Source organism: Camelina sativa, chromosome 7 (assembly GCF_030686135.1).
Source record: "Camelina sativa cultivar CO46 ecotype springtype chromosome 7, ASM3068613v1".
Lineage (NCBI taxonomy): Eukaryota > Viridiplantae > Streptophyta > Magnoliopsida > Brassicales > Brassicaceae > Camelina > Camelina sativa.
The window spans coordinates 19,444,355-19,458,242 of NC_141886.1; the positions used below are offsets into that span (position 1 = coordinate 19,444,355).

Sequence of the window (13,888 nt, forward strand, 5' to 3'; positions counted from 1 at the left end):
GGTTGAGATAGCAGCAGAGATTCAGGAGGATATCTGGGCACAGGCAGTGACGATTAATCCGGCGGTGCAGCCTAGGAAGGCTCATCATCAGGGAAATTCTTGGAAGGTGCGCAGGGAACCAAGAGGAAGTGGGAGGCTACATAGAGGCCGAGTGGTGCAGGGTGCTTCGGATGTGGAAGCATGGATCACAAGGTAGCTAGCTGTCCCCAGAGGAGTGCTGCAACGGCAGCGGTTTGTGTACGCTATCATTGTAGGGAACCTTGGCATATCAAGCCCAAGTGTCCTAAGTTGCAACAGATGGCAGTGGCAGTGGTGCAGCCTGGAGTGCAGCAGGTAGCACAAATTAAGCAGGCGCCATGGGTGTACACGATAGTCGAGACTGGTGGAACCAGTGCCGGGGCGATCACAGGTATAATTTATGGTACTTAAACATTGTGAATTTCAGTAGGTTCAGATTTTATGATTTGCCTGTGATAAAGTGTTAGGTTCTCAACACATGGATTTAGTGTAGGGATCTTGTTGGTGGGCGGGTTTAAGTCCCATGTTATGTTTGATTCTGGAGCTACTCATAGCTTCATTACCCCAGAGTGTGTGGAGGGTGCGGATATCATAGGAGATCGCGGAGAGCGTACAGGAGTTGTCAGAGTTGCGGGTGGCAAGTTTCTGAGAGTCATTGGACGAGCTAGGGGAGTTGATATTCAGATCGCGGGAGAGTCGTGGCCAACGGATTTGTTTATCAGCCAGTGGAGTTGTATGATGTTATTCTCGGGATGGATTGGTTGCATCGACATATGGTTCATCTGGATTGCCATCGGGATAAAGTGGAGTTTGAGCGTCCAGGAGGGAAGTTGGTTTTCCAAGGTATTAGTCTGACTTCGGGGAGTCTCATGATCTCGACCATGCAGGCTGGGAAGATGATCGAGAAGGGCCGTGAGGCTTATTTGGTTACAATATCAATGCCAGAGTCAATAGGGCAGTCTACGGTTAGCGGTATTCAGGTTGTTAAAGAATTTGAGGATGTGTTTCAGTCATCGCAGGGATTACCACCATCTCGGTCTGATCCTTTCATGATTAAACTGGAACCGGGGATGACGCCGTTATCCAAGGCTCCTTACAGGATGGCTCCAGCAGAGATGGTAGAGCTAAAGAAGCAGTTGGAGGATCTTTTGAGCAAGGGATTCATTTATCTTAGTCTATCACCGTGGAGAGCGCCGGTGTTATTTCTTAAGAAGAAGGATGGGAGTTTCCGCTTGTACATAGATTACAGGGGTTTGAACCGGGTCATTGTGAAGAACATGTACCCTCTTCCCAGGATCGATGAGTTGTTGGATCAGTTGAGATGTGCTACTTGGTTCTCCAAGATAGATCTGTCGTCGAGTTATCATCAGATTCCGATAGATGAGGCAGATGTTAGGACGACTGTGTTCAGGACGAGGTATGGGCATTATGAGTTTGAGGTGATGCCGTTTGGTTTGACTAACGCGCCAACAGCGTTTATGAGATTGATGAACAACGTGTTTCAGGAGTTTCTGGACGTGTCTGTCATCATTTTCATCGACGATATCCTGGTTTATTTCAAGAGTCTTGAGGAGCATGCAATGCATTTGAGGGCAGTTCTAGAGAAGCTGCGGGAGCAGAAGCTGTTTGCTAAATTGCGCAAGTGCAGTTTTTGGCAGCCTGAGATGGGTTTTATGGGTCATATTGTTTCGGCAGAGGGGGTTTCTGTAGATCCGGAGAAGATTTAAGCTATCAGAGATTGGCCTAGACCGCAGAATGCCACAGAGATCAGGAGTTTCCTTAGTTTGGCAGGTTACTACATGAGATTTGTGCAGGGCTTTGCAAGCAAGGCACGTCCGATGACTAAGTTGACTGGGAAGGATCTTCCTTTTGTTTGGTCACAGGAGTGCGAGGAGGGCTTTGCAAGCCTTAAGGAGATGTTGACTACTACGCCAGTATTGGCTTTGCATGAGTAGGGAGAACTCTATGTGGTTTATGCAGATGCATCTAGAGTTGGTTTGGGGTGTGTGTTGATGCAGCATGGGAAGATGATTGCCTACGCTTCGCGGCAGTTGTGGAAGCATGAGGACAACTATCTTACTCATGATTTGGAGATGGCTGATGTAGTTTTTTCCCTGAAGATTTTGAGATCTTATCTTTATAGTGCAAAGGTACAGGTGTTTATAGATCATAAGAGCCTGAAGTACATATTCACTCAGTCCAAGCTGAACTTGAGGCAGTGGCGGTGGATGGAGTTTGTGGCGGACTATGATTTGGAGATAGTCTATCACCCTAGTAAGGCTAACTTGGTTGCATATGCTCTGATTCAGAAGAGGGCAGCTTTTTCTCAGGAACAGGTTATAGAGTCTCTGGTAGGAGAGATCAGTGAGTTGAGTTTCTGTGTTATTTCTTAGGAGCCGTTGGGTTGGGAGGCGGTTAATAGAGCAGATCTTCTGAGCAGAGTGCGGTTGGCTCAGAAGGAGGACTTGGGGCTGGTGAATGCCTCAAAGGATGTTGATTTTGAGTATCAGGTTTCGGCTAATGGTACTATTTTAGTGCATGGGCGGATTTGTGTGCCCAAGGATGAGGAGTTGAGACAGGAGATCTTGAGGGAGGCTCATGCGAGCAAGTTCTTTATTCATCCAGGAGCGACTAAGATGTACAATGATCTCAAGAGGTACTATCATTGGGTCGGGATGAAGAAGGATGTAGCTAGTTGGGTCACGAGGTGCGATGTTTTCTAGCTAGTGAAAGCTGAGCATCAGGTTGCACACGGGTTACTAAAGAGTCTTCCCATTCCAGAGTGGAAGTGAGATATGATCAGATGGACTTCATGGTAGGACTGCCATTGTCTCGGACCTTTAATGCTATCTGGGTCATTGTGGACCGGTTGACTAAGTCTGTACATTTTCTGGCCATTAAAAAGACTGATGGAGCAGCGTTCTTGGCTAAGAAATATGTGAGGGAGATAGTCAGGTTACATGGGGTGCTAACGAGTAATGTGTCTGATAGGGATTCTAAGTTCACTTCGGTGTTCTAGAGGGCATTTCAGGCGGAGATGGGCACTAAGATGCATATGAGTACAGCTTATCATCCCCAGACAGATGGACAATTAGAGAGGACGATCTAGACGTTAGAGGATTTGCTGAGGATGTCTGTTCGATTTGGGTGGCCATTGGGCAGATCACCTAAACCTGGTAGAGTTTGCTTACAACAACAGCTATCAGGCGGGCATTGGGATGGCTCCTTATGAGGCTTTGTATGGGAGGTCATGTCGTACACCGTTATGCTGGAATCAGGTGGGGGAGAGGAGCGTGTATGGTGCTAGTTTTGTTCAGGAGACTCAGAAAAGATTCGGGTTCTCAAGCTGAACATGAAGGAAGCTCAGGATCGGAAGAGGAGTTATACCGATAGGAGGAGGAGAGATCTTGAGTTTCAGATAGGAGACAGAGTGTAACTCAAGAAGGCCATGTTGCAGGATCCGAACAGGTCATTGACTGAGACTAAGTTGAGTCTGAGGTATATGGGTCCGTTCAAAGTGATTGAGTGGGTGGGACCGGTAGCATATGTCTATGTTGCGGAAGTGTCTCTGTGAGGATGATCAGTTGTTGGCTAAGATTCCTGAGTATCTTCATCCTAACATGACTTTGGATGCGAGACCAGTGAGGGTTCTCGAGAGGAGAATCAAGGAAATTCGGAAGTAGAAGGTTCCTTTGATGAGAGTCCTTTGGGACTGTGATGGTGTTTAAGAGCAGACTTGGGAGCCAGAAGCAAGGATGAAGGCTAGGTTCAAGAAGTGGTTCGAGAAGCAGGTCGCAACTTGAACTTGTCTAGCCTGGTCCCAGGTGTATTCCATGGCTGGAGCAGAAATGGAGTATTCCAGCCCATCTCTCTTGTTTACTTGGTCGCTTAGGGGTCGTTGGTTTTGCGACTAAGTAACAAGATGAGGTGGTGCTCGAAGTACGAAATTTCCTGGTATAAAAGTTTCTAAAAGGGGAAAGTTTGAAAAAGTAGAAAGTTCTAAAAATAGAAAGTTTTATGTGAGTTAGAATTTGTCCATTTTTAGTGGTTGTGAGCCTTGGTGGGGCTTGTGTGGCCTTCGTGGCGGAATTTTGAGTCGTTGTGCCCGTGTGTGGCGGTCTTTTGAGACATTGTGTGGCCTTTGTGGCGGGCTGTTTAGCCAATTTTGTAGCCTTTGTGGCGGACTGTTTAGCCAATTGTGTGGCCTTTGTGGTGGGCTGTTTAGCCAATGTGCCTGTTTAGGCGGTCCTTCGGGATGTGTGGTCTTCGTGACGGTCCTTCGGGACGTGTGGTCTTCGTGACGGTCCTTCGGGACGAGTTGTCTTCGTGACGGTCCTTCGGGACAAGTGGTCTTTGTGACGGTCATGTTGATGACATTTCTTTGGCCTTTGTGGCAGTCCTGTTTAGGACATTTGTTTGGCCTTGGAGGCGGTCCTGTTTAGGATATTTGTTTGGCGTTTGTGGTGGTTCGTGTGGCATGTATATGATCCTTGTGTGGTCATGAGGTATTCCAGTGAGGGGATATGTGGTTGGTAAGACATTGTGATGTTTTACGCGAGCCACAAGAAGGAAACTTGGTTAGGGATACGGCTCAGACGTATTCAGAATTGTTTGCTCGCGACTGTTGGGGAACTTTTAGTTCTCCTAGTACTACCATATTCTGAGACTTTGTGGCTTGGGAGTATGGTTGGTATATTGACTTCGGATGATGATCCGGGTGCGCGGTGTAGGGTGGCAACCCGAGTGACAAATATTGGACTTCCTTATATATTATGGCATGTGGGCTTAGGCCCGATGAGGAGCCAACATTATGGCATGCAGGCTTAGGCCTGAGGAGGAGCCAAAAAAACTCAAGGTTAAGGCCTATGAGTAAAGGAAAGTCCAAAAGTCGAGAGCAAATAATGTCTAGAACGTGAATCTATCGACTAGAGGAGACCCTTTCGTAGATCGGTCGGTGGTGGTGCAGGCCATAGAGACGGTTGCACTGGAGTCCTTGACTGATGGTAGTTGGATATTCGAGGACGAATCTATGTTGGTGGGGGAGAATTGTAACATCCGCGAACCGGAGTCCCGGTTTACGGGATGCATCGATCGATGCAAGGTCGGTTTTGTGCGGACGAGTTTAAGTTAAACGCTGCGTTTTGGGTGAAGGAAAAACCCTTGACTCGCGTTTCTGTCTCATTAGTCGTGTTTAGCTTCTTTTGAGAGAAAGGAAAGAGAGAAAAAGTGTTCTTAAGTGTTTTTGAGTGTTCTTGAGGATTTTTGGGAGATTGGAAGTTGTTCCTGTAGAGATTTGTAGCTGGGATTGTTGTAGGAGCTTCCTGAAAGTGTTTTCTTGCTTGTTTGAGGTTCAGAATCATCTTGGCAAAGGTAAGTATATGACCATGGCTTATCTAAGCTGGAGATTTCTCTGATCTGCTTGTTTATGTGTTGTTTAGGCTGTTAGAATGTTATTTGGGACTTTGTGAAGCTTTCTTGTGGCTTAGGAGCGAGTTTGTTGGTTGTAGGAACGAAGATACGACGAGAAGCTTCGGGGAAAAACAATGCTTGGCATGTGCATCGGTCGATGCACTTTATGTGTCGATCAATGCGAATGCGAGGACGACGCGTTTGACCTAGGAACATCGGTCGATGCCATGTGGAGGTGCCGGTCGATGCAACTAGGGTTTTCGTGCTATGTCGAGCATGCGTCGGTCGATGCAGTGTGCGTGTCGGTCGATGCAATCCCAGTTGGTGTCGGTCGATGCATGGTTGGTGTCGGTCGATGCATAGCCCTGGTTTGTTATTGTTGGTTGTTGATTGTTGGTTGATGGTTAGAGATGTCTCTATTGCTTGTGTGTATAGCCCAATAGATGGGAAGATTGCCTTACTGAGTGTTTATAAAATACTCATGCATCTCAATTTATGTTTGTGGTGCAGGTAAAGGCAAAGTGTGATCGTGGGATCAAAGCAATGAAGAGGAGGATGTTCTAGGGACTCGATTGGTTGTTTACTGGTATTGCTAGGTTGCTAGAATTGGGTCATTAGAACATTGTTAGGTTGCTGGTTCTATGTTTCATGTTGTTTGAGTATTGGATAATTGTTATGTTTTACATATTGGTTATTTATTGGATATTTATTTGGTTATTGTATGGTTTATTTTCTGCTGTTTGGTTTGATTGTGGCTAGGTGGCTAGTGGGTATGAGACCACTAGTTGTAGATTATTATTATTATTATTATTATTATTATTATTATTATTATTATTATTATTATTATTATTATTATTATTATTATTATTATTTATTAAAAAAAAACGGGTCGAGTCGTTTCATCAACAGGAGGCTGACACTTGTTTTCCTTGTTTATTTGTGTTTGTTTGTTGCATGTTTAACATTGGAATCTCAGTTGCTTTTGTGTATAGCCCAATAGATGGGAGGATTGTCTCACTAAGTGTTTATGACAATACTCATGCTTCTTAATTTGTGTTCGTGGTGCAGGTAAAGGCAAAGTGTGATCGTGGAATCAAGGCGATGAAGAGGAGAATGTTCTAGAGGCTTATTGATTGTGGTCTAGCTTTTGTTAGGTTGCTAGAGTTGGGTTGATAGAACATTGTACGATGTTGAATTTGGTTATTAACTTTATTGGTTTATTGGATCATTGTTGGATTTTTTTTGGTTTAATAATATTGTTTAGTTTCCGCTGTTGTTGATTGATGTTAAGTTGTTAGTGGATATGAGATTAGAGATGATAATAAATATAAAAAAAAACGGGAAGAGTTGTTTAAACGTGTGATATGTGTAATATAATTAGTTGACAAAAAGGTGTATTAGCTCTCTTTTTTTAATTACAATTGATTAGAAAAACAAAAAGTGTATTAAATCTGTTGTGGTACAGAAAAACAAAAACCTGTGACAGGACGGGCTACTTGGATGCGGACAGGCCGACTTGACACCTCTATTTGTAATTAGCTTGAATAAATTTATAAAAACAAAATAATAAGGAATCGTCAACTTCTTATGACTCACACAAATCACGATCGTTGATATTTGAAATAGAATCCAAATATTGCTGATAAAAACACGTCAATTTGTAGGCTATGGCAGTGAATGGTAACCTTATAAAAAGCGTATTTCAAGATTTGTTTTTAAAAATGGGTCTATGTTACCATTGACGTGATTTCACCTAATATGCGGTATTCTACAAAAAAGAATAAAACACCGTATGCGTTTTTTTAGGGTGAACAAAATTCACTGAACCGCAGTATGTTTTTGAAGATAGCTATTATCCAGCGGTATTTACAATTCCACACTAGACAAAAAATAATTTTATTTTATGTTTTGAATTTTTTTAATTAATAAAAAGAGTAATAATCAACCTCCAACGTCGCAGCACGCCGTTGACAGCTCCTAGACCAAGCAAGCCACCAACTTCGGGCGTAACCTCTCCTTCCCAGATCTAGCGGGTCCTCAACTCGCCGAACTAGATCCCTTCGAACCGGCCAAGAAGGAAGTAAGACGCGGCGGTGGTTAGGACCGATGGCTCAATCGGAAACCCTAGGCACTCTGAATCCGCGGCAGCCGGCGAGATCCAAAAGGAACCACCGTTAACCTTCAAGGCAAATCAGCAACCCTCCTTCCCCTCCATCTACTTCCGCCGTAGATCTATTTCCGACACGACGGGTGAGCCACGAGAGTTGACAGCTACACCACTCGGCAGCGTCTTCAAACCAGAGGGTCTGTAGCGGCGCTCTCCTGCCGCCACGCCGGTTCTGCATCTACGTCGAGAAAGGAGAAAACCACACCCTCTACAAACACCTAGCAATCTGAGGGAATGAAGATCAAGGCCTCCGGAAATCTGAAACGAAGCTTAAAGAAGAGGAGAGAGAAGAGAGGTTTTTCTTTTCCTCGGAACGGTTGTCCCTTCTCGTTAAGAATTGATTCATCATATCTTATGTTTCTTCTTCCATTCCAACATTAGCGCTCATGAGAAGTTAACTACAAAATCGTTATCTAAACTAGTTGACTTATGCTAGAACAGATTGAGAAGCATAGACTAAAGAACCGTATTTATTTATACTCAACCGCAAGCCCCTAAAAACAACAAAAGCCAGGTTCTGTACAAAATGTATGAGTAGCCAAAGCAAAGCTGGTGTTACCTTTCGCCAATGGAGTCTTCGACCATTGGTTATCGGGAAACCGGACAGATCTTGGCAATGGCGAGTCATAGACGGTGAGGAATTGGGGTTTAACTTGCTATTGTTGCATATATGATAGGATTTGATGGACTCAAGGCTTTTTTGACTTAATGGGCCTAAGCTGAAAACTAGGTCCACTAGGGAAAACTCTTGTTTCAGAAGGAAGAGCCGCAAAGTTTGTCGAGATTGGTCGCCGCCCGAGAACTGCAGAGAGATCTGCGGTGTAGCAGACTTCTCCGGTGAGTGAGAGATCAGTGGCACCATGCGGTAGCCGTGGTAAGAGTCGCCATTGGTAGCTAGGTCCACTGGAGAAAATCCTAGCTTTACAAACGATTTCCAAGCTGAAGCAAAATTGTGACGGCTGCCCGAGAGGAGCGGAGAGGTTTGTGCTGCAAAGCGCATCTTCGGTGATTTAAAGATCGACAGGAACAGTCGGTGACCTCGGTTTAGATTGGCGATGGAATCTAGGTCCACTGGGGAAAATCCTAGTTTCTCTTGAAAAAACCAAGGTGAGGAATGAGAATGTTTGGTGCCCGAAATTTGTGAAGAGATTTTTTCTGGTGAGTGACAGATCTGCGGGATATACGCTTTTCGTTGGTGTAATTCGAGACAGGTTTTATCAGGGTTTGAGAAGGGTTAGAGAAGAGAACAAATTGGGGGAAAACTTAAAAAAAGGCTACACTAAAAAAGATAGAGAAGAGCTGAGCAAGAAATTGGTCGATTAGATCCCGACGCCGGTGGGCAAGGACCTCGCCGGCGCCGAAAAGCTTGGTTGGGAAAGGTTTCTTGATAATCGTATCTGGGAGAAAAAAGACTTTTTATGCTAGATATTTTTTATATATATCGAATTAGACAAATAGTTTAAGAGGATGGGGAATTGCACTGTATAACCCAAAAAAATTTAATAATTAACTGTGTAACCATAGTAACCATTAAAACCTTATACTGACTATATTTTCTATAATATTTACACAATTAACCCTGTTGCACTATCAACAGTTGTCTATTATGTTTCTATTGTATTAGTTAAAAAAAAAACCTCTCCTCATTCCTTACCTTTTTCTTTTTTAGATTGCGTGATGGTGGTCCTGGTCCAAATTGTTGCCGCCACTTCCATGAATGGTGATTAGCTTATTTTCGTTATAAATTATTAATTCTGCTGAGGATTTGAGTGTGTCTCTGTTATAATAATTTTTTTTTATTAATGATTAAAGATGAAATCGATTATCTAATTCGTACTTGGTGTTGTTGAAGAGGAATAAGAAGCGGAAGCCCCTTATCTCTCTTACCAAGTTCATATTTTCAGATTCTATCCATCACTTTATCTAATTTTCGTACCTGGGGGTGATGTAAAAGGATCAAAAGGGATTGAAGATGAGGAAGCATGCTTTCCATCAATACCAGTAAGCATAAAGATGAAACATTTTCATTAGATTTTGTAGTTTTCATTTGATTCTGCAGTTTAGATTATTGCTGGGGAAAATCCAGAGATGCTGAAACACGGTTCAGACTTGCCTACCTTGTGTAAATGCGGATGAGGTGCAAATAATAAAGTGCATAAAGTAAATAACACAAGAGCTTTGTTAACGAGGTTCAGTTTTTCTTACTCCCTGGGACCACGTCCAGATTTCGATTCCACTAGAACAAGAAAACAAATACAACATATTCGCAAACACGTAAATCAAGCACAACCCTCTTAATTCACCGCTTCGTTCTATAACATGAAATCTTAAGGATAAATCTCTACCCTTAACTAAACTTACACCGAGCCTAGATTCAAACCAAGATAACCTAACCTTGGGCTAAACTCCCCCTGAGCCTAGACTTCAGATTTTCAACTCTCGTGAGCAACCTTCACACACACGTCACACCCATGAACAAAGAATCTTGAATAACACAAGCACCAAACCGCGAAACTAAGTTACACACCAACAGAAAGCTCTCTAGGGTTCTAACCTTTATGCCTCAGCTCTCTTGCCTCTCTAGGACGTGCCCAACACCTCCTTATATACCCATCAAGACTTCCTAATCACCATAGGAGAAGATTTCCAAAATTTCATAAGAACAAGCCTTTTTCATTTTTGTTATTTTCCTTTTCCTTGTAAAACTCCAATTTAATTAACCAAAGAAATAGTAGTTTTCCTCTTCAATTCATCCTAAAACCGTCTTTCAATATTGTCTTCTCAAATCTTCTAAAATCTTCTCAAGCACATAAAACAACAGCAATCCTGTATCACGTCTTGAATCACACAAATACTAGTTCAGACAATCCCATACATCTTCATTCTCCCCCTTTTTGACTATGTTTGTAAACTCATCAGTTCAAACACCTAAACAACATCACCAGATACATCTTCATTCTCCCCTGAATGAGTCACAACATTATCAAAACTAACTGGAAAATTCTCCCCGTTTTACAATACGCGGTTGATAGCCTAGTACATCATCTCGATAGAACTCATCTTCATAAAATTATATCTTGTAGGGTTTAGATTTAATCAATTTACACATGCATTTAATATCGTGGCATGTTCTAGGAAGAACAAATATATGCAAATTTAGTATAATTTAGAAAGTTTTATCTTGTAGGGTTTACAATTGTTTAAAAAAATCTCTTTAACATTAGTTTAGGGGTTTAAAATAGAACCTATATATTTATTTGTTGGTTTGGGTTTACAAAATTCTATAATGTAGGATTTAGTTTTTCAAAAACAATATTTACCATTGTACAAAAAGTAATGTTTAAGATGAAACAGACATATTTACTTGTTAGTTTGGATTTACCAAGTTCTGTTTTCTAGGATATAGTGTTATATTGGCAAAAACTGTGAAGAGAGAGGTGTCTATATACGACGACCTTTTAAAAGAATGTTAACAAATTCAGTATGTTATGTATTGGGATTTTGCAAATTCTATTCCATTTTTTTAACATTGCTAACGAAACTAATTTCCATTTATGTGTAATGTAACACTAGATTCATATGATTGTGTGGGTTTCGGGTTAATTTGGCATTAAATACAGTAAAACATTACAGCTACTAAACTATTAAACATTTAAACTACTCTCTTCCATAAAACTAATGTAACAAAATTGATTTGACAATTTTTCCTCTATGTCTTATGTGTGGACACGGAAAAAAGGTAAATTTCAACTTGTATTATTTCAAAAGTGTAAATTACTACCCAGATAAAAGAACCATGTGTTTTTCAATTTAAACTCTTACTTAATTCAAATTTACTGCCTAGACTTTTAATCGTTACCCATATTCCTACATTAACTCAAACAGCGTTAGTCAACCATTAAATATTTTGATCACCCCACCTTAACAGAGCGTTAAAATCACCTGAGAGTATAATGGTAATTTTACTATGTCCTTTGGTGATACACTTAATTTTTTGGATCAGTGGGCTATATTCTTAGTATTATTTGCCATTTTGGCTACCACGCAAATTCCCCCTAAAAAGATTTGTATTTAAGAAAAAAGAAGAAGAAGAAGATTGTACCGCGTGCTTTTTTCAAGTACGTGCCATAGAAACAAACTCAAGTTTTCGCCCAACCTAATAACATATATTTATTTTTGGCATAACCGACCTAACATTTTTAAAAATATTGAAAAGTCTAGTACTCGTTATATCATGAATTTGAATAATTAAAAGTTTATATAGGATGTGTACTACTTATTTCTGGTTTAGTTTGCACGTGTTGGACTTAATATATCTGGTTAAATACCTGTGCATGCATAAATATTGTTAATCATAATTTAACTCAACTAGGCTATCTCTATATCGGTTTGTCCCTTGCGTAGTTGCATGATTGAGGTTTTAATTATTTCTTCATCATATATTGTAAGTTGTAACCGAACCAAACTATGATGACTTGAAACAAAACCACCAATTAATTGGTGTATAACCAAACCGATCCAAACTATATAACTCGGTTTTGATAATAACCACAATTCTTTTAAATGTAAAAATACATTTAAAAACAAAAAATACATTAAACATAAAATATACAAATTTTTATAATAGAACATTTATTTTTGGTTTATTTTTTAAAAACAGAATCAAATCTGGATGGAACCAAATAAAATCAGAATAAATATGTTCTAGTTCGGACATTTTAATTTTCTCCAAAACTGAAAACTCTAAAATCCAAACCGACCGAAGGAAAAAACGAATGCCCCAAAAAAAAAGCTTTGTATTTTTATGTATTATGACTTTCGTTCAAAAAAAAAAAAATGTATATTGTGACTATGAAATATTTTCATGCAGTTGTGTCGAGCTCGAGCCACAGATTTCGTCCGTTTATTTTACATAAATTAAAACATTATTCGTTGCTCCATAATAATCCATATTATTCTTGTTTCAAATGCATGAATCGAACCTAACTAGCTAGCGTCATATTATTCGTAATCCATGTGCATCGATCGGTTTTAACTTTTAAAGAACCGTTGCCGAAAATGTATTCTGAAAGAGAAACCAACTTAATTATTTGAAATAGACTAATTAGTAGTAGTATAAAACTTCCGTCAAATGATTAAGAAATCAATTACGTCTTGCTGGCTTGATTTAACAAAAATTAATTAGGGGTTATTATCATATTCTCGAATGAGTATGTGTGTAATTTAATTAACTAGAAGTGAGTAAAACCACAACAGTTTACAATTAAGTTTATTTTGTTAGTAATATGCATGATGTGCACATAGTAAAGGATCGGAGACAGGAGGTTTCTTGTCACATAGTAACTTTTTCCATCTTGATCGTTACAATGAAGCTCTCAAAAGTAAGTAGGATAGTACATAGGCGTAGAGAATGATAATTGTTCTTAAATCTGGATAATGACATAGTGGTAACATTAATATACCAACCGCTAAAGCATATATGTTCTAGCTACAAACAAACTTAGTTTAGTGTGTGCATGTAATGGAAAATTAACATAAATATACGGTTTTTAAAAAACATAACCAGAGGATGATTCGAGTTTTAACATTCTACTAATTTTTTAAAGTGAGTGTAGTCGTCGAGTAGTCCATTCACCAAAATTTTTAAATGAACATAAACATGGCGTCATTTCGATTGGCTAGATTGAATGATTTAGTAAATTATTTGCTTTAAAAGAATTTGTTCATAGCCTAAATCTATAGGACAACTCTTCCTTAAAGAAAACCAATGCCCCTTTCTTTATGTGGTTACATCCCATACATATTAAAAAGAACTCAAATGTTGATTTGACGTTTTTAACAAACATTCAAGTATTTCATCGTCCTAAGTTGACAATTTGTGGTTCTTACTATTTATTACTTATGTACCAATCAAAATCAGCTGCACCACTTTTATTGCAAGGGGTTTATTTTAGTACCAAAGTAAAACATATATTACTCACAAATTTTCATGTATGAATTTTGTTGAAAGGTACACAAAATGAAATATGCTACCTCTTATAAAGAAAACCAAGTTTCTTATATATGAAAAAAGCAAATTTAGTGACAACCAGAAGAGAATAGGATTAAAGTGTTTTTATAGTGCCCTACAACCATGTGGCGGTTGACATCTTCCCGGATTATAATTGTCATCCATACTTCCTTGTCTTAAAAGTGATCCAGTAACAGTTTCACAATGATAACTTCATCTTCTTTTAAATATATTAAGGACAAATCCGAACAAATTTCCCAATTGTGTTATACATGTTCATAATT

The 13,888-nt window shown here is 40.0% G+C and overlaps 2 long non-coding RNA genes across 2 annotated transcripts; one reads left to right on the forward strand and one right to left on the reverse strand.

Moving 5' to 3' along the window:
• The first annotated feature begins 7,014 nt into the window (after positions 1-7,014).
• On the forward strand, positions 7,015-8,078 carry LOC104701303 (uncharacterized). Its single transcript, XR_753798.3, has 2 exons — positions 7,015-7,289; positions 7,388-8,078. It is a non-coding gene; the product is annotated as an uncharacterized LOC104701303 (long non-coding RNA).
• On the reverse strand, positions 7,136-8,264 carry LOC104701301 (uncharacterized). Its single transcript, XR_753797.2, has 2 exons — positions 8,154-8,264; positions 7,136-7,992 (listed from the first exon to the last, which is right to left on the reverse strand). It is a non-coding gene; the product is annotated as an uncharacterized LOC104701301 (long non-coding RNA).
• Between the last annotated feature and the right edge of the window lie 5,624 nt (positions 8,265-13,888).